Below are 8,115 nucleotides of genomic sequence, written 5' to 3'. Positions count from 1 at the left end.
TTTATTGTAGGAACTGTTCTAAGCAGAGGAGTGGTGACTGTAGTCCAGCACTTTATTTACATAAACAGCAAATACATACGAAAATGGGTGTAACAAGGCCTGGGCAAAAACCTTCCCTAATTTAGAAATACTAAGGAAGAATTTTGTTATGTGCTTTGATTTACTTTAAAACTGATAGCACTCTGCTCTAACACTTCCCATCTCAAATCAATGGAAAGCCTCTTGGTCACAGTGCTGACTTCTATTTCTTCTACCATATTACATAGAAAAGTTGTCTCAAATGTGCAACAATTGAGCAACTGGTATTTTTGCAGGGACGCTAAACACACAGATAGGGTGGTCTACATAAATCTTTTTTTCCTCCCATAGAGAGGAGGTACATGGTATGAAAATATGACTGACTTCACGTTTTAGTTCGGTTTCATTTCATGGAATCATAAAAAGGGTTCAAAAGGAAGGGAACATTAAAGGGGACATTAAAGATCATCTATTTCTCACCCCACCCCTGCCACCACAGGCAGGGACACCTCCTACAAAACCATGTTGTTAAAAGCCACATCCAACCTGACCTTGAGCATTCCCCCTTCTCTTGTCACTACATGCCCTTGTAGAAAGTCCTGCTCCATCTTTCTTGTAGGCTCCCTTCAGGTACTGGAAGGCCACAATCAGGTCACCCTGAAGCCTTCTGTTTTCCAGGCTGAACAACTCCAACCTTCTCAGGCTTTCCTCATAGGAGAGGTGCTGCATTCCTCTGATCATCTTGTGGCCCTCATCTGGACTCGCTCTAGTATGTCAGTGCCCTTCCTGTGCTGAGGACCTCAGGCCTGGATCAGTACTCAAGGTGGGATCTCAAGAGAGCAGAATAGATGGGCAGAATCCCCTCCCTCACCTAGCTGGCCACGCTGCTTCGGATGCATGAACATGTCCAGACTCATCCACCAACACCCCCTAGTCCTTCTCAGCTCTCAATCTCTTCATTCCCCAGCCTGTATTGATACTGGGGGTTGCCCCAACCCAGTTGAAGCGCCTTGTACTTGGTCTTATTAAATCTCATTTGATTCCCATGCGCCCACTTCTTGAGCTTGTCCAGGTCCTGCTGGATGGCATCCCATCCTTCACGTGTGTCAATGGCACTACTCAGCTTGGTTACCCAAGTGCATGTATGTAAATATATGCTCATGTATTTATGTTCTGGTTTTAAGAAGTTTTTTAGAAGAATTAACAAAAGCAGAAGGCTCCAGAATTGTTTTGAAGTGCTACTTCTGAGGTGAGCATGAAAGAAGGTTTAAGTTCCATGTTTAGTACTTGCTCTATTGATAGCTGGAGAATGCACACCCTGGAGTCCTAAGCAGATAAAATATACTAACAGATTTTAAAATAAGTAGTTCAAGCTACAAAAACTTTAAATGTCCTAAATATATGTTGTTTTGTTTTCTAATTTTAACATAGAATAAAACTCTTTGAGTTGATAATGTAAAACAACATACCTTTTTTTTTAGTCCTCCTCCTTACCTTATGGTATCTTAATGGTGCCCCACATAAAAAGTCATCTAGACTCTCTGAAAGTGCATCTATAGCAACAATATACTTTTTTTAGAAGAATATTTACAGAGTTTAAAGAAGTTAATTTAACTGGTGAAATCCGTAGTCATGAAAAGAAGACAATGTGAGGTAACCTATGTCAAAAGGCTCTTGTTTTCAGGAGTCACTGAACCTCTGACTGCAGTGCTGTAAAAGTCTCCACTGAAAACAGCACACTGATATATGTTGATATGTACTTTAACAGTAGATATGCTTTAACGTCTTCAGATGCATATAAAATGGAACAAATGTCAGTGAGGCCTGCTGGGGGTTTTTTTGGTGATCTAAAACCTTATTAGGAGCATACGTCTTGAACTTGGTATTGATAATATTTACTCTGGGAAGTTCATGCCATGTTCCAGCTGATTTGGTCTAGTTTTCCTGGAGCAAAGTAACTGGGGAAGCCAACCACTGGCCAACCCTCAGCCACCCTAGTATATCAACAGTGTCTGGGAGCAGTGCTAGAGCATTTAATCTGGCAGTAGAAGAATTTTTGCTTTGATTGTATGTAGTGCTATGACATAACGCTGAGAGTAATCTCAAATCTCCAGTGTATTGTCTTAACTGAGCAAGAGAGAACTGATTCCTACAAGCATATGGCTCCACTTTACATTCTTTTAGGAACATAAGCTGTTGCTGGTTGTTAGCTATTGACCACTAACAAATAGCAAGTAGCAACTTACCCATTTAGTGTCTTCATCTGTGAAGTTCATACACAGTTGTCTTCAGTTACATGGAGTGTTCTGTTAAATCTTATCAGTGCTGTGAAACTTTTGATACTCTCATTTTGATACTCTCATTTTAAATTGATTCAAATTAATGGATTTATTACAGAATTTAAAACTTCCTAAACTAAAGGATCAGTGCTGTGAATTTTTACATATATTTGGAAAACTAAGAGTATAGGTAAGAATTTATAAGTGATCTTGTATTATCTGTGTGTGTTAAAGGCTGCCTCTTTTAAACTGATTATTACTGGGAGCTGTATTTGCTTTAGCAAAGTTCCAAAGTATTGATATTGACCTATTCCTTACAAGTGGCATTAATTCTTTGAAAAGAGATGGTCTTTCAAATAAAAGTAAATATAATGCTAGCTTAATTGTTACATGGCTTGTAGAATCGTTTATTGCTATCACAAAATATACAGTGTGAGTTTATAACCTTTAGATGAAATGCTCCATTCTACTTCAGAGAATACTGGATACCTTAGAAAAATATATCACTTAGTGATCGAGGACTATTTGCTTTTGGGATATCTTTGACTTCGATGTATTGGAGACTCTTTAACTTGAAGGGAGAACACTACCATAAGACAATAATTTGCAGCTCTATCATCAGGTTCCTCTCTGACAAAAATAAATGGGATAGGCTATGCAACCTTTTTTTTTAAAGCTATTTTCAATGTAACTTCAAGAGGAGCTTTTTGCAGTTGAACATTTGTTATAATATTATAAAGATTCTTAACTGTATTCAGTCTTAAACGTTCATTAAGTGCCAGCTGACCTGCTAACCTCCTTCTCCCATCTGCTTTTGTCTTTCAGCTTTTAGCTTTTCTTGAAAGCTTCAGAGGCTCTGAGAGGAGGAAGGAGTAGCTTGTACAAATGTTAGGTTGTGAATCTGTGCATGATCTACAGAAATACATGACCATTTGAACTCGAGTTGAGAGGGTGACTTTATAAGCTCTGTGCACAAGGTCTTGTGGCCCAGCCACGGTGGGTGGAGGGAGCTGGTGGGGCTCACCAGGTGGTGCCACCTGGAGAAGGTGACAGTGGCCACTTTGGCCTGGGGACAGAGCAGAGCTGCAGGAGTCCCGCAACGAGCTGTGATTAGGCAGGGCAGGAGAGGTTTTGCCCTCCCTGCCTTCAGACATTTTGATGTTGGCAGAGGGCAAGAGCTGCTCATGTTCTGCAGTGTTGGTCACATATCCCTGAGGTGTTTCCTGAGGCTTGGCCTCTGCCTGCAGCTTGACTTGCCATATGGCTGTTGGAAAGCTGTCACTGCTCTTCTGATCATGGTGGGCCTGGAGAGACCAGTTGCATCTAGACACTTCTCAGACTGAGCCTGATAGCTGCTGGGTTTTTGCTCATGAACAGCAGCTGGCCAAGGGGACATGGTTTTCCCTTGTGAAAGGAGTGCTGGCCAAAGTGGTTGTACTCTATTGGTGACTTCGTGGTGACTAGCCTGATTGGCTTTTTTAAGCAGATTTTTCTCTATTGTTTCAGGTATCTTTCCAGTTGCTCTTTAGTACCTTGAAATGGGTGAGTTTCCTGTTTTTGAATTATGTTTTAATTAATATGTGGGGATTGTTTTCTATCTAAGGAAAAAGCTTTTCTGAGAAAAAAACTTCTCATTTGATTAGGGGCATCTTGCATCTAAGGTCTTGTGAGACTTATAATTCAGTGGGAATAAAGAGCTCCTGCTTCATATCTTTCTTCTCTGAAATCTCAGCAATGGCTGGGAGAAAAAAATTCAAACCCATTAGCTCTATTGGTAGAACATCCTGCGTGCAGGCAGGGAGGCATGGATGAAGGTGCTTAGTGTGCTGCAGCTCAGCTGTTGGGAAGTATCAGGCCTCTGGGAGAAGAGCAGTGGGCAGCTGCAAATGTTGGTGGCAGGGGCTCAAAAACAGAAGCTCTTGGAAGGGCCTCAGATGCTCTGCATGCAGTGGTGGTATGTTGAAGTCTGAATCATAGCTCTGTTTTACGTGCCTCATACTTTTAGTGGACTGCTTGGTAGCCAGAGATTTTCCCTGGATTCCCTCTGCTGGAGTTTTTGGTGTTACGTGGAAATACCACTGCATCTTAATGACAGCAAGTCTTAAAATACTTGTAGAAACTCATTGCTAGCGTAGATGTGTTTGCAAAAACAGGAGCTGTATGTTAGTGTCCTGAATTTCTGCTTTGATTCTGTTGCCTTAGATAACCAAGGTGACTGACTCTGCTACTCTTAATAAGCATAGTTTCCTGTTAAGAGGAATTAGATAACAGTTGCCACACAGAATATCTTAGAGCCTGGAAACATTTTCCCCAATTTGAGTGATCTAACACCTGACAGTTTCCATGGTGCATATGCATTATATTATTTTAGAAACCTTTTTTTGCAGATATTTGGGCTTATAGAAGCAACTGATCATGATCACTTTCTTCTAATTGTTTGTTAGTCTAGTCTCTGTTTAGATTTGAGCGAATCTGACCATTGGGGAGTAAATTCCATGTTAATGTATTTTCTACCAGCATGCTGTGCCTGACAGTTCTGTTTTGTTTCTAAACTGGCTCCTAGTCCTCACCAGAATTAGTTCAACAAGACAAATTTGTGTACCTCAGCTCATTTAGAACGTTTAGATGGGAGAGAGCTGTTTTTCCCCATCTTTTCTGAACAAGTAGTACATTATTAAAATACCCAAGGGTAAGTGTCAGAGAATTTCAGAAACTACATACTTGTGATTTTTTTTATTTTAAAAAATATTATTTTAATTATATAGTTTGTTTGATTTAGAATTTACCAAAAATTCAAAAGTAGTGCTAAGATAGTAAGTAATTTTTTTTATTTTTCCCATCTAATTTAGATTATTTTCCTAAGTCTTGCCAGTCTTTTTCTCAGTCTTTTGACTTGTTGTTGTCCCTAACTTGTATTCTTTGGCAGATAATTGTTTATCATATTTGTAATCTGATCACATCCACCAGGGCAGAAAAATAGTTCTTATCCCTTTGCTTGCATTCTGCCATACTCCGATTGCTGTTAAGTAGTAAAGGCAGTATCTGACCTCAGCAGAGATTGGACAAGTTTAGTTAGCATTTGCTAGCAAAAACAGCAATGGAGGATTCACATGCTGGTGTCTGAGGAACTGGTCCAGTATGAATTTCAGCTGCAGATTCAGTTATACCCTGAGGCTGAGGGTATATTCAAACTGACGGCACCTGGCTCCCAGGAGAGCACCCTCAGTGTGAGGTTTGGCTTCCTGGCAGCTGGGAAGCAAATGCTACCTGCTCCTTTTGGCTGTAATAAACAAACTGGCCAAAGCAGTGCTCTTTCCCTTTATTATCCTGGGATAGCTGAAGTTCAGCTGCCTCTGCTAGTGTTTACAGGCGACTGCTCTGGTTGTGAAATGTAGAGAAAAATAATAAGGACACAGTAATGGTTTGTATGTAGATGCAGATGAATGTAAACAAATTTTAGAGTAATAAAACAATAAATACCCTTCAGTTAATGAAAGCAGCTTATAATCAAGGACAGTTCACTAACCAGACTTGATTATTTGAAAGGAAAGAAAATTTTGATCCTAATGAGATTAAATTTAAAAGTGAGCATTTGCTTCAAAGCAGAGATTAAAACCTTGGATTTAGTCATAGACAGCAAATTTTCAGGACCTATTCTTCCTTCAGCTGAAGCTAGAGACAAAATTCTTGTTGAAGCCAATAAGGGCAAAACAGTGTGTGCTCCAGTTGATAGACGTATATAACTGGAAAGTTGCTCGTATTTTAATTATAAACTGTTCACTGGAAGTTTCCATGTATTTGGTGTCTATATTTGAATGACAGTTGATCACAAACTATTCAGCTTTCACTTCTCAAGAACACCATTTAGGGTTACTGTCTCAGGACCAAACCAAAGCTAGTCAGTTAAGATTTTTCTTCATTTATTTAATTAGGCTGGGGATCTAAGCCCCCAGTTTCCACGTGGTTTGTTTAAAATAAAAGTGCATCATCTTTGACAGTGTACTCAGGCCTTCTGTGGCACTTGCCTGCAACAGTGAACTTTTCTGTGATTTTTTGGCTTTGATGCTTTCTGGAGCTGACTTACCCTTCAGCCTAATGAAAGGAAGGAAGGTGCTGACAAAATTGTTGAAGCTAGGTAGTGATATTGAGAGCTGCCCCCTTGGAAACAACCTCTTATGTCTTGCTTTTAAGCCTTATCCCCACTTTTCTTCTTCACAACAGGGAAGGTGAAAATATAATATCTGTATTGTATGGGGCCATACCTCATAGGAGTGAAAGCTTATGTGAAATGCAAATGGAAATAATTAAAAACATTTATGGGAGAATCTAATGTTCTGATGAAATGATACTACTCAGTGCCAAAAACAACACCCATGTTCTTTCTTCTGTCTTCCCACTTCGAAATTGCTTTGTAAGTTGTAGAGAATTATAGTTGTTGGCTTTTGATGCAAATGTTTTTTTGGGTTATTTCTGCATAGCTCTTTATTGGCATTTATTTTAAAAGGCAAAGTAAACACTTTTAAAGTGACTATTTTCTCTTAAGAATGTTAGGATGGTCTTTCTTGTGGATCTTTCTTGTTCCTTGCTGGTTCAATATTAAGTTTCACAAATGGTAATAAAAGTCAGTAAATTTCTGAGACCTGTCCTTGCACTCTGCTTGAGGATGTAATATAAAAGACTTTTGCTACCGGGTTGCAGGGTGTATGTATACCTGGCTGTATGAAGACTTCTCTGCAGTTTACTGATCTCTAGACCTAGACTATATACTTGCTTTTCCTATATACTGCACTTGTCAGACAAGTCTATGGCTAGAATGAGTCATGCTATCAAGAGATGTATATACAAGGTAAGTCATGATAAAGAGAGGACCTAAATGCCTAAGATTTGTGCAAGGTGCAAAATGTGAGGTGCTGAAAATTTCCAAGCAGAATCAGAGACACTGGCCAGAGTTTCCTTCCAGGACTGAGAAAGACATACTGCCAATGACAAAGGAGTTGTTATAAAATAGCCTGTGAGGGGACAATTTATACAGGAAATGTAAGAAACAGATTTGGTGTCTTCCTTGGTCTTCTGGCAGTCAACACTTCCAGTGCTCAGGTGTATGTCCTAACCAACAGCTGTAGGTTGTAGCCCTTCTTGGAAGTTACCACAGTACAAAAATAATTTCAATTTATTTAGAATAGAAAATTAATAGAACTTTGTAAATTTAGGTAGCTTTGGGAGCTCCACTGGGAAGGATGAGTTTTGAACTGTGTTAACTATTTAATGTAAAATTTAAAACAGCTCAATGGGAGTTCCAGTAAATACCTAAACCTCTAAGCTCAGAATTTTCTACTCAAGTGAAGGAATCTTATTTTTTTTTATGTGCAGCGGTATGTCATCAGCAGTGGGGTTGCAAATCTGAGGCCCCCTGAGCCTTGTGAGTACTGTTCAGGGAAATAGGGCATAGAGAATCACTGAATGGTTTGGGTTGGAAAAGACCTTTTAAAGATCATTTAGTCCAGCCCCTTTACAATGGTTTTCATCGGTCGCACTAGAGAACAGAATTGATTACCTGCAGACTATATCTCCTAACAGCCCCAAATCTGCTACAGTTTTCCCAAATAGAGTTTGCATGACTGATGGTAGCTGCAACTGTTCACATTCTTTGTACTGCTTGGTCCAGCAGCATAAAACTGAATCTTTGTCTGAATCCTTTACTTACTTTCTTACCCAAGCCAGAGTTTCAAATCATGTCTGCTACCCTCTACCTTGCTATTCTTCCTCCAAATTTACCTTCTACTTATAGCACAGTCCACATCCTTTCCACCTTGCCTCT

This window comes from Neopelma chrysocephalum, unplaced genomic scaffold (assembly GCF_003984885.1).
Source record: "Neopelma chrysocephalum unplaced genomic scaffold, ASM398488v2 Primary Assembly neopelma1_24, whole genome shotgun sequence".
In the NCBI taxonomy this organism is placed as follows: domain Eukaryota; kingdom Metazoa; phylum Chordata; class Aves; order Passeriformes; family Pipridae; genus Neopelma; species Neopelma chrysocephalum.
The sequence above is the reverse complement of the archived record's forward strand: the minus strand, read 5'-3'. Positions refer to the sequence as shown.